At 41.6% G+C, this 14,567-nt stretch overlaps 1 protein-coding gene and 1 long non-coding RNA gene across 7 annotated transcripts in view; one reads left to right on the top strand and one right to left on the bottom strand.

The window, feature by feature from the left end:
• The window catches only part of ZNF827 (zinc finger protein 827), a 123,493-nt gene that overhangs the window by 44,308 nt on the left and 64,618 nt on the right, over positions 1–14,567 (bottom strand). The gene's annotated exons all lie outside the window — the stretch shown is intronic.
• LOC310770544 lies at positions 2,294–12,814 on the top strand. Of its 2 annotated transcripts, XR_014552254.1 has the most exons (3): positions 2,294–2,511; positions 5,070–5,192; positions 10,408–12,814. It is a non-coding gene; the product is annotated as an uncharacterized lncRNA (long non-coding RNA). The 2 variants fall into 2 exon arrangements; XR_014552255.1 differs by lacking the exon at positions 10,408–12,814 and having other exon boundaries at positions 5,070–5,534.

Genomic DNA, 14,567 nt, shown 5'->3' with positions numbered 1-14,567 from the left:
ACACACACACACTTGCCATCTTTTAAGTCATAATTTTGACAACTAGAGAGGGAAGGTTTTTCTTTTCCTTTGTATCTGTTACCCAACAGCATTGATATGTGGAAATTCTCTGAATGAAACTTCAGTCAGTGAAATTCTCAGTTTGCCTTCCACAGCTGAAGCCTTAATTTTATGCTTCCAACTGCATGAATTCATCACACAACCAGATGCATGAAGCAGAGGGATTCTGTGTAGGTTTTAATTTGGGGAGCAGCATATTAATTAGTGTAAACGTTCATTGATAATTGAGGTATTATAAGTTCACTAAGCTCTTCTTCCTGGGCAAGGGAGATCACTCTTATAAATGAGGCCTAGTTAGGGTTGCTTCACACATGGCCATTTCCTAAACAGAAGCTTCTTCCATGTAGGTAGGTGTGGGGAACCTTCTTCAGCCCAAGCACAACATTCCCTTAGAATCATAAAACTGTACAGTTGGAAGGGATCTCAAGGGCTATCTAGTCCAACCCCCTGCAATGCAGGAATCTCAACTAAAGCATCCATGACAGATGGTCATCCAACCTCTGCTTAAAAACCTCCAAGGAAGGAGAGTCCATAACCTCCCTAGGCAGTCCATCCCACTGCTGAACAGCTCTTTCTGTCAGAAAGGTCTTCCTTTCTTATAACTTGAAGCCATTGGTTTGGTCCTACCTCGGGAGCAGGAAAAAACAAGCTTGCTCCATTTCCCATGTGACAGCCCTTTAGATACTTGAAGAAGGCTCCCAGTCTTCTCTTTTCCAGGCTAAACACACCCGACTCCCTCCTTCATAAGGCTTGGTTTCCAGCTTGTCAATATCCTTCTTAAATTGTGGCCTTGTATCTTGTTGCTCCACCCTCTTCATTTCTTTCTGTGTTCTGGGAGACCAGGGAGGAGGGGAGCTGATCGCAGAAGGAGGGCAGCCTGCCTCTTGGTCCCCCTCCTCTTCTGTCTCTGAGCCTGGACTGCCCTCTGTCACAGCCTCTTCCTGCTCACTAAACCCTGTTGCTTCTTCAGCTTCCAACACCACCTCCTCCCAGTCTGCTCCTTCTTCTCCCTCCAACCACGCATCATTGTCCCACCACCAATCCCCTGGCTCTGAGCCTTCTTCCCTTGGGGGTTCCCCAGCTGGTGCCTCCCACCGCTCCTCTGCATCCAGCCAGTCCATGAAATCTAGGTACCCCTCCCAGTATACATGGATTTTGTATATAGCAGAGGTATCAGTGAGGGAAATGGTGATGTGTGACATAGCTCTTAATCCTGTATTTGAAATAATAAGGCACTGTACAGTTTTGGGACCCTACTGTTTTCTCTGAGATGAGGTTCACTGTCACTTCACCTCTGCCCCAAAGAAGCCAGTAACATGGTTATTTGCTACTTTAATTCATTTCCATTTTTATTCTCACCCACCTGCTAAATGTCAAGCTAAGGCACATAGTTTGTTATGAAAGATGTGATGTTTAAGAACATGACTTGAGATAAATGGCACAGCATCCCCTTAACTACACAGCCTTTGCATTTAGCTTCGGGGCAGGGGGGGATATTGCATTTTCCTACATAACAGAATCAAGTTCACAAGGGAACCATCTTAAGCCTAATCATAAATGTAACAACTCCAAATGATGTGCATTCTGATCCTACACCTGTCAACAGTCCCACTGAGTTCATTGGAACTCACTTGTACAGGATTGCAGCCTTTTAGTTGTCAGTTGCTGGGAATCACAAATGCACTCAAGTCCTGCTTATGGCTGGTCACTGTGAGAACAAGATGCTGGACTAGATGGGCATTTGGCCTTATGTTCTAGCCCCTTAAAAAAATCAATTTCTAGTTTGCTTTAGTATTCATGTGGGAATGGGGAAGGGTATTTACTGTATTTTGAGATTCTTTTTTTTTTTTAACAACCAAAACAACACATTTACTGTACTTAGTACCAAAAACAGCAGATACTAGAAAAACAAAACAAAAACACACAAACAAACTGGTGTTCTGCCTGTCCTTTGTTTTGACAGTAGTTGACTTTAAAACACTGCATGGATATTGATGAAACTGCCAATATTTTGAAGCTCATTTATTTATTGCAAACTTAAATAGGCTTTTCTTTTGAATTCTCAAGTAAGTAATGTAATGCAGGTCCCCCCCTCCCCCCGGCTACTGTATTGCTATTTCCTTCCCTATGATTGTCTCTCAGCAGGACTGAGGGTGAAGGGTAAACCTCCCAAACGCTGTGCGTTAAGAATGAACTTGGCTCTTCAGAGGTATGCACTGGGTATCTTTATCTATGAAAATCTCAGATAACAGAGAGAACAAATGTGTTCTTCAGATGTCTGACCTCTGGAGTTCCGGCACTGGACTCCAAATTTAGGTGCAAGAGTCAAGATGACCTTCGTTGCTCAGCCTCTCTTTCAAAACATTCTTTCTATTTCTGTTTCTGCTCCGTGCACAGTTTAATCCTCTGCTCTGCAAACACTTCTGGCTAGCACACATGGGCATGACCGAGGTATGGAAAACGTGTAATGACACCGTATATTCCTTTACTCATTGACCGTTCCAGATTTTCACATGCAGGAAACGCTTCTTTACATTTAGAACCTGATCTTCACATGCAGCAGAATGAGATGGAAACGAACTGGTAAAATCCTGAAGTAACAAAAGTGGACTGTACAACCCACACTGCAAGTGAGATGCAGTTTTAAAATTATACTGCCCAGTTGGACACCTCAGGGCACACCATCATATTGAACACACAGAGTCAGCCCTACTATTAGGCAGAGTGGAGTGCCTGCTTCAGGCAACTGATTTTAGGTGTAATGAAAATACACAAATTGTTATTGAATTCATTATTATTGTTTTTTTACCTCAGGAAAGGATGCTTGCCAGAGTTTCTGCCTCAGGTGGCAAAATTACTTGGTCAGTCTTGGGCACTATATAACTTGATGGTGCCAGGGTAATGGTGTCTTTTGTAGTTTTGCCTCAGGCAGCAAATGCCCCAGGGCAGCCTTGTTTGGAACAGGCCTCATTTCTTTTTGCTATTTCAACGACTTGTCAAGTACTGTACAAGTTTTAGTCAGAAAGGTAAACATGTGAAAATCTTTAGTCACCTCACGACAAAGAAAGCAGAAAAAGAGGGCCTCTTCAAAGTGAAGTGTCCACCATTTCACAATAAATTCTACTTAAGTGCCCATTCTTTTTCACCATCAAGCAAAGCATTAGATCTGGCAAGAATACTGGTGCTTTCTTGACAGGCTGTGCCTTGGAGCATGTGGGGAGATGTGAAGCAGGCAATAGTGAATGACTTGGCAAATGGTGGCATGAGACGAGGGAGCCTTGACTGTAGTGACCCAGACTCAGCCATCATTTTCCTTCCTTGGCAGAGGCAACAGCTTTCCAGAAGGCTGAGCTGCTGCCATCTCAGAGTGGAGGCCTAGGTCTTAAGACTTTATGGGCACAGATCACCAAACTAAAGTTAGTGAGCACCAGTGGAACCATTTTCATAGTGCCTGACATCCCAGTTGTTCCATTTTTACCTCCAAAATTCAACTATGAAAATATTAACTTATTTTGTAAATTACAATAGCCTGGATAGATTTCAAAAGTCTAGCAATTCCATGTATAGGCAGCCTCGCATATACATGCCCCAGGCCACGCTTACCCTGTAGTCTTCAGTCAGGTTCCAATTTTGTGATAGAAGGTCAATAATAATGAGCTGTGCATTGTTCTTACAGCCCCATTCATAGGAACAGCTTATCTCTGGGATCCTAAGATGTTATCCTTAGGAAAGTTCAAAGAAGGAAAGATTCCTATCCCTTCCTGTCCCCTGCAGCTACTGTACCCCACAAAAAGCCTTGAGCTGAGGGTTTTCCAGAACAATGGGAAGCAGGAGGATGTGAGGAGAATTACCCCAAATCAACAAAGACTTCCAAGATAAGTAAGTTCATGGAAGGGAAGTTTCCTGCATCTCAGCCTCAGCAGTCCTATACTAGGGTTACCAGATGTCCCCGTTTCAATAAGTCCCCGGACAAATTCCATCCCCGGAATGTCCCCGGATTTCATCTAATGTCCCCGGGAAACACAGCAGCGGCAGTCTCAGCAGCCCAGAGCACTTGGCTCTGGCTGGCTTCAGGAGCTGCTCGGAAGTCCCCATATGATGGTGGTGCAGGGGCTCTAAAATGCAGCTTCCGGGCTGCCTCCACCTTCCCTGACCCCAGCAATTATACTGCATTCCACATTATTCAGCAGCCCCTCCCCACTACAGAGAGGCTTTTCAGAGAGTGTGTAACTGGCTGCAGTAGGAAGTAAGGGATGGGGAACATTTGCTCTGTGAACTTAATCAAACTCTCTGTGGAGATCATTCCATAATTTGGGCACCGTCACTAAGAAGGCCCTAGAAGCCACCCACTCTCCTTCTAGATGCCAGGGGCACCTGCCAAATACCATCAACAGAAATCTTAATGTTATGGGTAGGCAGAGAAGGCCACTTGATCCTAAACAAAAAAGATCCAAACTAGCACTTTGGCTTGGGTCCAAGAATGAAATCAGCACAACTCCTGGTGTAGCACTGGTATAATGATCATAACAACTAGTAACATCTAGTAGTCTACCTTCTGCATTCTGAACTAGATGCAATTTCAACCTTTTCAGACCTAGGGCCCATTCTTAACCCAAACAAGCCTTTGGGGACCCATTTCTTAATCTCTGATCATATATTTGCATGGTGGCACGGCTCCTGCTGTGACCCACCTCAGATCAGGCCATGACCACCTAGTGGGCCCTGATCCACCAGCTGAAGACTGGTGGCGTAGAGCACATTACAGTCATCTAACCTGGAGAATATAAGAGCATGGATTGCTGAGGCTATGCTATCCTGAATTCATATAAGCAAAAGAAGGTAAAATATTATTATTTATGTGTGATAAGCAATGCTTTATAATGAGCTCACATTATAGCAGTTTCCCCCACTCCAGATCCTCTTGGTTTTGACTCCTGAATTACTGCCCTGCTTCTGACGTCCTTGCATACAAAAATAAAACCTTATTATTTCCTTCCCATTCCCCCCAGGTTTTCCGCTTGCTCCATTTCTGCCTTGTCCTGGGCTTCCTGAAAGGATTTCCTCTGCAAGCAGACAAAAGCATCAGCTGAGAAACATCCACGCTGTTGTTTTGAAAGGGTAGAAAAGAAAGTGTTCAGGATCTTTGAGCTTTAAAATAAAATTAGACTGTAGCGTGACATTACACTGTGTATGCAAACCCAAATTAGCTAGTCTTTCAGTGTAATAATGGTACATTTTACATTTATAGCCCCATACTGCCCAATTTTCATCTCATTAAATTTTCACACTAGCCTAACCTGTACCAACTTAAGTTGGTGTTTTTTAAATCAGTGCAGCAAGTTCAAGATCACGCCTATGTCACAGCATAAACAATATTTACAAATTATTTGTAAAGGATATTTATTTACACTATGCTTTTGAACTTCTATTATTAATCTTACAAACATTGCACAAGTTTCTAATACTGAAACAAACAGTAAAAACAAACTGAAACAAAATTAGGTTCAAATTATTTTGATTTTTTTTCCAGCAGTTGACATTTAGGTTTCATAGCTTCCTATCTCTCAGTTATAACAAAAAAGAATTAAACCCATCGGGATCCCAACTTTTGGAGGTGAAGGGATTTTTCTTTGCTGTTTAATAAACTGAAACTGCCACTTTGCTTTTTGACTATCAACTAGATGGAACTAGCACATGCTGAATTGACTCGTCAAAAGCCCTCAGAAGAATGAAGTGGGCATTTAAAATGCTAATGGTTCAATCTACCTAGATGCAAACATTTAACAACTTAAATAAAACATGGCAATCTGCACTGATTGTTCAATACATCCCTAATTATTGTTGTTGTATACTTACTATTGCATAATCTTAGAAGGCTGTACAATATTAAATGGGGCATGGCTATGAGGGAGCATGGTTCTGACTATCATGAAGCGACCCTGCCTTTCTAAATTTACCATTATATTATATCAACATTATATATATACCATTATACCATATCAACAAACACTTATACAATACAACAGAATAACAGAATAATATCTCAGCAGATAAGCATTTAAAAACAGCCTATCCTTTTTTTAAAAAAGTCTTCCATTGATGCCAAAAAATAACAGAAACTGCATCAGGTGAGCTTCTCCATGGAGTGAGTTGCCAGAGAAATGCCATAATGAAAAAGGCCACCCCCTGCCTCCCCACAGACAATGGGCTTCAGGGATGGCGCAGAAGGGCCTCAGCAGGGGTGGGGGGAAGAGGTCACTCAGGTTTCTGGGAAGTAGTTTGAAGCATCCAAAGCAGCAAGGGGGAAAGGGTAGTGTCCTTTTGTAGAGCACCATGTGAAAGAGTACCCTTTGGACTTCAACAATGCACAGAGCTCAGTACGGTGGGTGAAAAGAGGAGCCTAAGAGGTTCTGGATCCAGTGTCCACCATTTTGCATATGGCCCCAAACAAGCCTGGCATAAGGCGGCACACCATGGTAATATTAACTGCCCAAACTAAAAATACCTCTTTCCAGGAAGTGTGTGGTGTGATGTAAAACAGTCTGCTTCACACCCGGAAGACTCAGGTCTAGACATTCCCAGAGCTTTGAAGGCCTTTGTAGGCTGAATAAGTAAAGAGCTGTAACAGCAAAGCACTGTGTACTGGGTCACTGCTTTTAGTTTAAAGTTCTCATTGGAAGTTTGCTGAGTACATTTTAAACTGTTGCCCTTTAACATTATTTCAAATGATCTCATCTTTCAAATTAACATGTTTTTTCATTAGATACACATGCATAAAAGAGGTAGAAGGTCATTTGAAATATCTGATGTAATCTCAAAGCTATTTGAAGGCAGATTATCCACCAGAATCTAATAAACTTTAAAGTACATTACATTGTGATTAATATGCTACCTCTGTATGAATATGAACATTTCTCACTAACAACAGCCTTTCAGGATATTTAATGAGGAAAAACACTCAGGCTTGGGGGAAAAAGTCCATTTGCCAAATAGAGAACTAGCTACAGTTTTACAGGGCTGGGTTGAAAATGCTTGTTTTCCCTTCTGATTCACTCTAAACAGAAGGCAAAAACTAAAATGCACATTTATCAACAAATTAACAAAGATATCACAGTATCCTTGTTGGGATGGGTGACTTGTAATTATTTTAAGAACTGGATACTAATGTCAACACAACTCATCTCCATACCTGTAAACCAGCTCCTTTCATGCCTATCAACATTGGCTAATCCTAATCTGTTTTAGATGGTTTGGAGACCTCTAACCATCCCAGAGGAAAACCTAGTAAGGATGTTGGTAAGAGGTTGCCTGACCAGGTAGGGGGGGGGGGCATACATACTTTCTGCTAGTTCCAAGATCTCTTATCCCTTCCCCTCTTTTTGAAACCCTTGGTTATATCTTTATTTTGACTCTGCTGACAGTTTACCTGGGCATTCTGCAGAATGCAGTACAGTATTGGTAAAAGCCAACCACTCACTATCTTAAGAAGACCAGGAGCCAATGAAGTCCTAACAGCAGGAGTCAGAATCTGTTTCTAGCCCCACTCTGAAAGTTGATCTAAATCTGCATTTCTGCAAATAAATTAGCATATGAAAATCCCATGCAAATTTGTACCACAGGTCTGTGCTCCAAGTCTTTTAAGTAGCAAGCAGTGACCCTAAAAACCAATTTCCCCATCATTGTTATTGTTTAAGTAGTTGTGTGCTTTGTGAATTTCATAGGCATGCATAGTAAACAAGACATACAGTTAAATCCCCACAGTATATATTCTATCAAGTTTAATTGCTTTTTATTATTGTTTTTCTGTGTTTTTAGTAGTTCTTGTTTTTATCTGTAACTATGTAATAAGAATTTACTATGTAAACCACTTAAGAACTTACTATTTAAAAGTGATATACAAATATCCAAAATAAATAAATGGTTGATATTCTCAGCACTTAGATAGTTGATTCACGGGTTCTATACCAATTTAGTTACATTAGCTGATCTACACAATCAGTACTACTACTTTTAATTTTTGCAAATGTATTCCACCCTTCATCCAATGCGGGGAGGGACAAACACAGGTCCCTCTCCGCATTTTATTGTCACAGCAGTTCATACAATATCACCCAGTAAGTTTTATGGCTGAACAAATCTTTGAATGAAGGTTTCCCTAGTCTAAGTTCAGTGCTGGTTTTTCACTCTTTTGGCTCATATTGGTACTCATGTTATTTTGGGTTTCTGTGACTGTCATGAAAAAAGCTGTTAAATGAAATGAACTGCCTGAAATAAACTTTCTGCCGCATGCATTCACCAGTAATAAACCGAAAACCCTCCGAAATTGGCACAGTCCTTATTAGACGTATCTCACCAACAGGTTAATTAAATATCTGTAAGTAACTGGGAAAACAGGATATGCTCTACAACACTGCTTAATTGTCACCAGATGTCAGCAGCGATATAACAAGATAACTAATGAAGCCTGTATTTTATTTTTATATTCTTCTACTGCATTGTTATGTTTCTATTTTTAATAGGATCTCCCCCCCCCCCCCAATGCAAAATCTTCAGTGGTTCCTGGAGATTAGCAAGCAAAGGTCAAAAGCAGGTCATTCTTTATAGGAGTGTCACATGCATATGACAGTGCCAGTATAATGGCATAACTTTTGTATCCATCTTCAGTGTGAAAACTGCATTAACATAAAAGTTGCATCTATCCTTTGATGACGATTGCACTTTGGAAAAGTTTTGACCTTACCCCTAACTTTTCTTGGAACTCTCTCTGAGCTTCATATCTCAGCCACATCACCATCAGCACAACACGCTAAGCCAAACCTTAGTTTTGCAAAACAACACAGGTTTGGCTTAGCATGTCTTCCAGACTAGGGATCAGAGTTAAGCTCTATGCTCCCTAACCACAAACTGTCACTAGCAAATCTCAGAGTTTACCATTTATACAAATATCCATTTCCTTCCTAGGAGTGGCAGGTCAGTTCACCTGCAAATGAATTATTTAGTTGATAAGGAAGGAGTTTGGATTGATTACTTTAATGACTCACCCTACTCTGAATAATTTTTATCAAATCGGAGCCAGCCAAATGTTAATTTCCAGTTTGCCACCTCTTCAGGATTAGAGTAGCAGCTAATTGAAATGCTATTTTGTTTTTCCTTTAACATGCCTGAAATTTGATTGTTCTTCTGGACAACTCTTTGCTTAATCATGTTTCCATTGCCCCCGAGTTGTTAAAATTTATGGCAAATGGAAAAGCCTTCTGTAGATGCTAGACAGGTTGCATCTGGAACAAATGCAAAGGTGGTCAGGTGGTAGATTAGAAAGCCGCCTCTGTGTAACAATGAATGTGTGTGTCATTCAAGGGTTAATTCCTGCCTGCGAATATCTTCCTGCTTGGACATTTATTTTATTTATTTCAGGTATTTATATACTGTTTAATGTTCAGAATTTTAAGCACATTGCATTTAAAAAAAATCTATACAAAGATATAAAGGACGGGCGAATGGGTGGCAATTAGTAAGTCAGAGTAAAATTTACTTCAAATAATAGGTAACACATCCTGTCAGCTTCCTCCTCCTTTCCCTTTGGAGAACTCATCAAGGAGGAAGATACCAGACAACCCTGTGCTGGGGGTGGGGGAAAGGTGGCGGTCCGGCTCCTCCAACCCTGATTCTCTTCAATATGATGTGGACAGCTTTATGAGCCATACATGTATCCCCTCCATGACTCTCTTATTCAGTTAGTGTCACAGACCAGTCTGCAGTATTGTATTTTGATAAATGTTTCGTTTTTCTGGAGTCCCTGAAACATCTATGTATGTGGCCTGTTCACCCTGGTTGGCTGCTTGTCCCATCTTCTCACTGGGACTCGCTTTGAGAATCCTAAGGAGCAAGAACCAACAGCTGTGTTCTCCCCAGGGAAGCCTGCCTAGCACTGACTTTGCCATCCTTCCGATGCCAGGAGAAGATGCTCTTGTTTCTCCTGGGCATTTGGGCAGTGCCAATGGTCTTGCTTTGGGTCATTTATTTGTTGTGTTCATTCTTATGTCAGTAGTGGTCATTTTATGTTGTTGGATGGCTGTTACATGGATGAAGGCTTTTACTATATATTTTTGTTTTAATGTATATTTTATTGTATATTATATTTTGTATACCATTCTCCCTGTAAAACACTTTGGGACTTATTCTGGTAGCCTGAAGCAGCATGAACTGAATTGAGCTGAAAGCTGCAAAATATATCAGTTTGGCAGGAAACTGGAAAAATAAGTTTGAACGTAATTTTCAAGATAATCAAACTCTATTAATTAACTTGATTGCATTTATGAAGTAATATTTAGTATATTTCAGGAGCAGCATGAAATACACTACTGAACTAAGGGGAAATAAAAGTGATGTGATGAATCAACCCCATACGAGGAAGTCAAGCTGCCCTGAAGACATAGATTTATCTGGGAGGGGTCAGGACATCTGCCGTACAGTGAAATTAATCCAGTTACAGTCATGGGTTGCAGTCTCAAAGCATACTATACGGATAAGTACATGCTAAATTTGTAGGTGCCCTGAACTAATATACTTTCCCCCAGTGGAGTCATGTTATTTAAAAAGCCAAATAGTTCCAGACGCAGCTCACATCCTCCCTAAGAAGCACTGTGGCGCAAGCAGTACCAGCTACTGCCTACCAGTCAGTTGAGGCAAGTTAGCAAACACATTTTTGACAAATGTCTTCAGTGTAACTCACAGGCCCCTTTTGACTGTATTATTAATAAACAGCTGGCATTTGTGGTCACTAACTGCCTCAGGTCTCCATATGTGCCCAGCCTGATTTCCTTACAAGGTGGGACAATAAAACAATAATAAAGAGCTTTGTATTTTAACAAGTTCCTTTCATCCAAACACACCTGACGCTCCCTTTTTGTGTTACTCATGTGAAGGGGCAAATCTTGTTGAAAGAGTGTTGCACCCTCAGCACTAAACCTGATGTTCTGTGGTTTTCTTGGCCCCTTTCGGATGCTGTCTATGTGTAGAGGGAAGGTTTGAAAGGGCACATAGGTGGTCTCTGAAAGGATGCACAGGCTGCCAAACATGCAGAAGTGGTGGTCCCTGTAAGCTTGATTCCAGCATGCTTAGAGTTCCAGGTAAAGAGGACAGCCTACATGCATAGAGGCTTATGCTGTAGCAAACAGTGTTTAGTCATGAAGACCACACTGTAAAAACATTTGGGCCATAATGGAACAAGAATCTCAAGAGAATTTGTTTTTTTAAAGAGATAAATAGTCAAGTGTAGGAAGAGGTATCCCACCTCATTTATTACTTAAAGCAAATGGTCCATTCTGGTTTTAAAATCTTCCAAAAACAAGGCACTGTTTTAAGCAGATTACATCAGTAAGCAAACATTTACTATGCATATTGACTCCCCAATTTATTATTAAAATTGCCAAAGGTACATCAAATGCATTGAAGGGGAAAGTGGTTCAGTGGAAATGTTCTGTTGGAAGGGCTAACAGGAAAAGGGAAAGAGGCCCCAATCTAGAAAGAAAAGGGGAGGAAGCATCTAGATGCACAAGGTACTGCTTATTGGCCCAATGTGTTCAGAAGAGAATCTTCCTCAGGAGCACTACACAATATTCTGTGCTCCTCTTCAGGTTTCCTCCCCTTTTTAAGGAAACCTAAACATGAAAACAATGGACACAATCCAGCCAAAGTCATGTATTTTAGGACCCACTCAGATTAAGTTCAGCATCTGCTTAACTTGAGGAGCTCATGCCCAAATAGGGTTAGTTGAGTACTGACTACTGTATACGGATTAAACGGTAACAACAGTGCGTCATCTACACGGTTTATTTGAGATCAGCTGAGTTGCCTAATGTAATATTCTTGGAACACTCAAAGCAATATTCTTCATTTATCAAATCAGCACATTTCTTCTACTGCCTTGCAATACATTTCAGCACAGTCATTTAGTGTGCCAAAAATATTGGGAGCTAGTTTTTAGCAATTGCACTCTGAGTAGAAAAGCCAACATTATTTTTTAATTTTTAGAATCCATGTGATCTCTCTCCAAAGGATGATCTCATCCAGTCATAAGCAACTCCCTATGAAAATATCCACCATAAAATGATTCAAACTGCTTCTAGTCAGCACACTATGGAATTTACATAATAAACTGAATAAACCATAATTTATTATTAGATTTCAAGTGCCTTACAATGGAAGGTACACATTGTTAGCGTCATGGCTCCCCTCGGGGGGGGGGGGAATCTGCCAGCATACAGATTAGATGTAAATTAATGTAACACAGCAATGATGTACGGAAAAAAGGAATAGCAGAATCTGCAGTTTCCTACCCACTGCACCATATTTTCACTGAGACAGGGCCGGCCCAAAGCATTTTGCTGCCTGAGGCAAATAACAAGATGGCACCCCCTTCCTCCATTTCACATATAGAAGCCAATTAGGCTGTGTATTCACCATACATTTAAAGCATACACCCCTAAAGAATCATGGGTATTGTAGTTTCTTAAGGGGGCTGAGAACCAGTGCTGCCCAGCAAGGACTGGGGTATTTGGGGGGAAGTTTTGTTGGGAGTTTTTGCTGTTGTTACTGATATTAACGGATATTACCTTTTTGTATCTTTATTTTTATGTGGAAATTGTTCAGTTTGGTTATGTAGTTTTTAATGTGTTTTATTTAATTTTATGACTACTTTGCTAGATTTGTAATTATGTAAATCTTTTCATATTGTAAGCCGCCTTGAGCATTGTTTTAATGTGGAAAGGCGGCACATAAATAAAAAGATGATGATGAGTGCTCCCCCCCGGGGGTACTCAAAGGCACGCAGTACTGACACCTCTTTTTTTGTTGTCAAAAAGTATGGCACTTACTGTAACAACTTCATGGTGAGTACCAGCACCTATTTTTCTAGGGATAAAGCACTGCTGAGAACTGCAGTTCAGTTTCCAGAATTATTTAAATGTATGGTGTATACACAGCCTTAGACTGAATCTTACTTCAATATTGACAATGGGACACCAATCTCCGCTGCACCTGAGGGCACTAGACTAGCTTAGAGTATTGCAGGCAGGTCATGTGATACACATAGTTCTGCCTGCTTGATACCCTTGGTACTTGCTGCCTGGGGCAGCCGTCTCACTCTGCCAGTGATCAATGATCAAACCAGGAGGTGATGTGCCAAACTGCGTCTCTCCAGTATATGCAATGTGAGTGGGTATGCCTTCTTTTACCCTGTTTCACAGTGCCAGATACTCTTGGGATAACAGCCTTTTTTGAGTGTAGGATGCAACACATTTGCTAGCACATCACTTCTCTTTACAGCCCCTCCTGAGCTGAAAGGTATTCATCTGAAGCAGGGAACCTTCCTCACTAAGGCTCCCCCAAGCAATTAAGAACCCTGATTTGAATCTTGCTGTGGTTCCCCATAACTAGAAGAGCCTCCTTGCTTCCAAAGAAAGCCCTTGGCTGTAAAGATGGGCAAGGTGAAGTGCCAGAGGGGACAGGACTTGCCAGGAGTGAACACCCAAGTGGGCTTTGGTCTTTGCAATGATGGATGCATAAGTTTGTGATGTGGTAAATGAATCAACTATCTGCCAGCTAAGAACCTCAGATGCTGATTTGACTGACATGTTCTGTCTTTTAACACATTCCCTGGCAATTCCTGTTGTTTAAAGATACTCACACAGGGACTGAACCACCTTAGTGTCCCATAGAGGGAGAATCATCTATCTGCAATCACAACCATAAAGGGGCATAAATAGCTACCGTGTACTGAGTCAGATTAATTGTCCAGCAACCTTAGTATAATACTGATTGGCAGAGGTTTCCCAGGGTTTCAGAGAGGAGAAATTCTCAGCCCTACCTGGAAATGCTGGGGATTGGGACTTCCGGGGTGGCGCCAACGGTAATGGCGGACTCCCTCTGAATTGGAGGGACCAGCTCCGCATGAAACGGGTCTTTTCCGCTACGGCGAAGCGGGGACCCTTCTGGAAATCACAGGCAGATGAAGCCTGTGACCGTGGGACTCAGGGGGCACCCTTAGCGCCCCCCCAACCCGCAAAGGAACCCACTAATGGGCTCCGAAGCGACGAGGGGGAAGTGGTGCGGTGCTGTGAGTCAATTGCTTTTTCTGCGGAGCGAAGCCGTATAGCCGTTACCGGAGAGCGCTGCCTTTTTCCTGGGACAATTTGGCATCTAAAATAACCACCCGTGAGTACTGAAACACTGAATAATTGGACTTGAACTAAGAACTGGCGAAATAGAAAGGAATTTGGACTTAAAATTTACCCTAATTTGGTACTGAAACGGGAAGGTCTAAACAGGAAGTCAGCCTCCCGTTTCCTTGTAGCCAGAACAAAGCAAAGACAACGTAAACTAGAGCTTTGAAAATCACTTTTAAAGGATTGACTTTCATCATTTAAAATCGCTGAACCCCGTTCGGCAGCAGGAGAAGAAGGGGGATCTTTTTTAGGCTGTTTAAACCTGCAGAAGTGAGTTTAAAG

This window comes from Podarcis filfolensis, assembly GCF_964270895.1.
Source record: "Podarcis filfolensis genome assembly, chromosome: 9".
Taxonomy (NCBI): Eukaryota; Metazoa; Chordata; class Lepidosauria; order Squamata; family Lacertidae; genus Podarcis; species Podarcis filfolensis.
The sequence above is the reverse complement of the archived record's forward strand: the minus strand, read 5'-3'. Positions and strand labels throughout refer to the sequence as shown.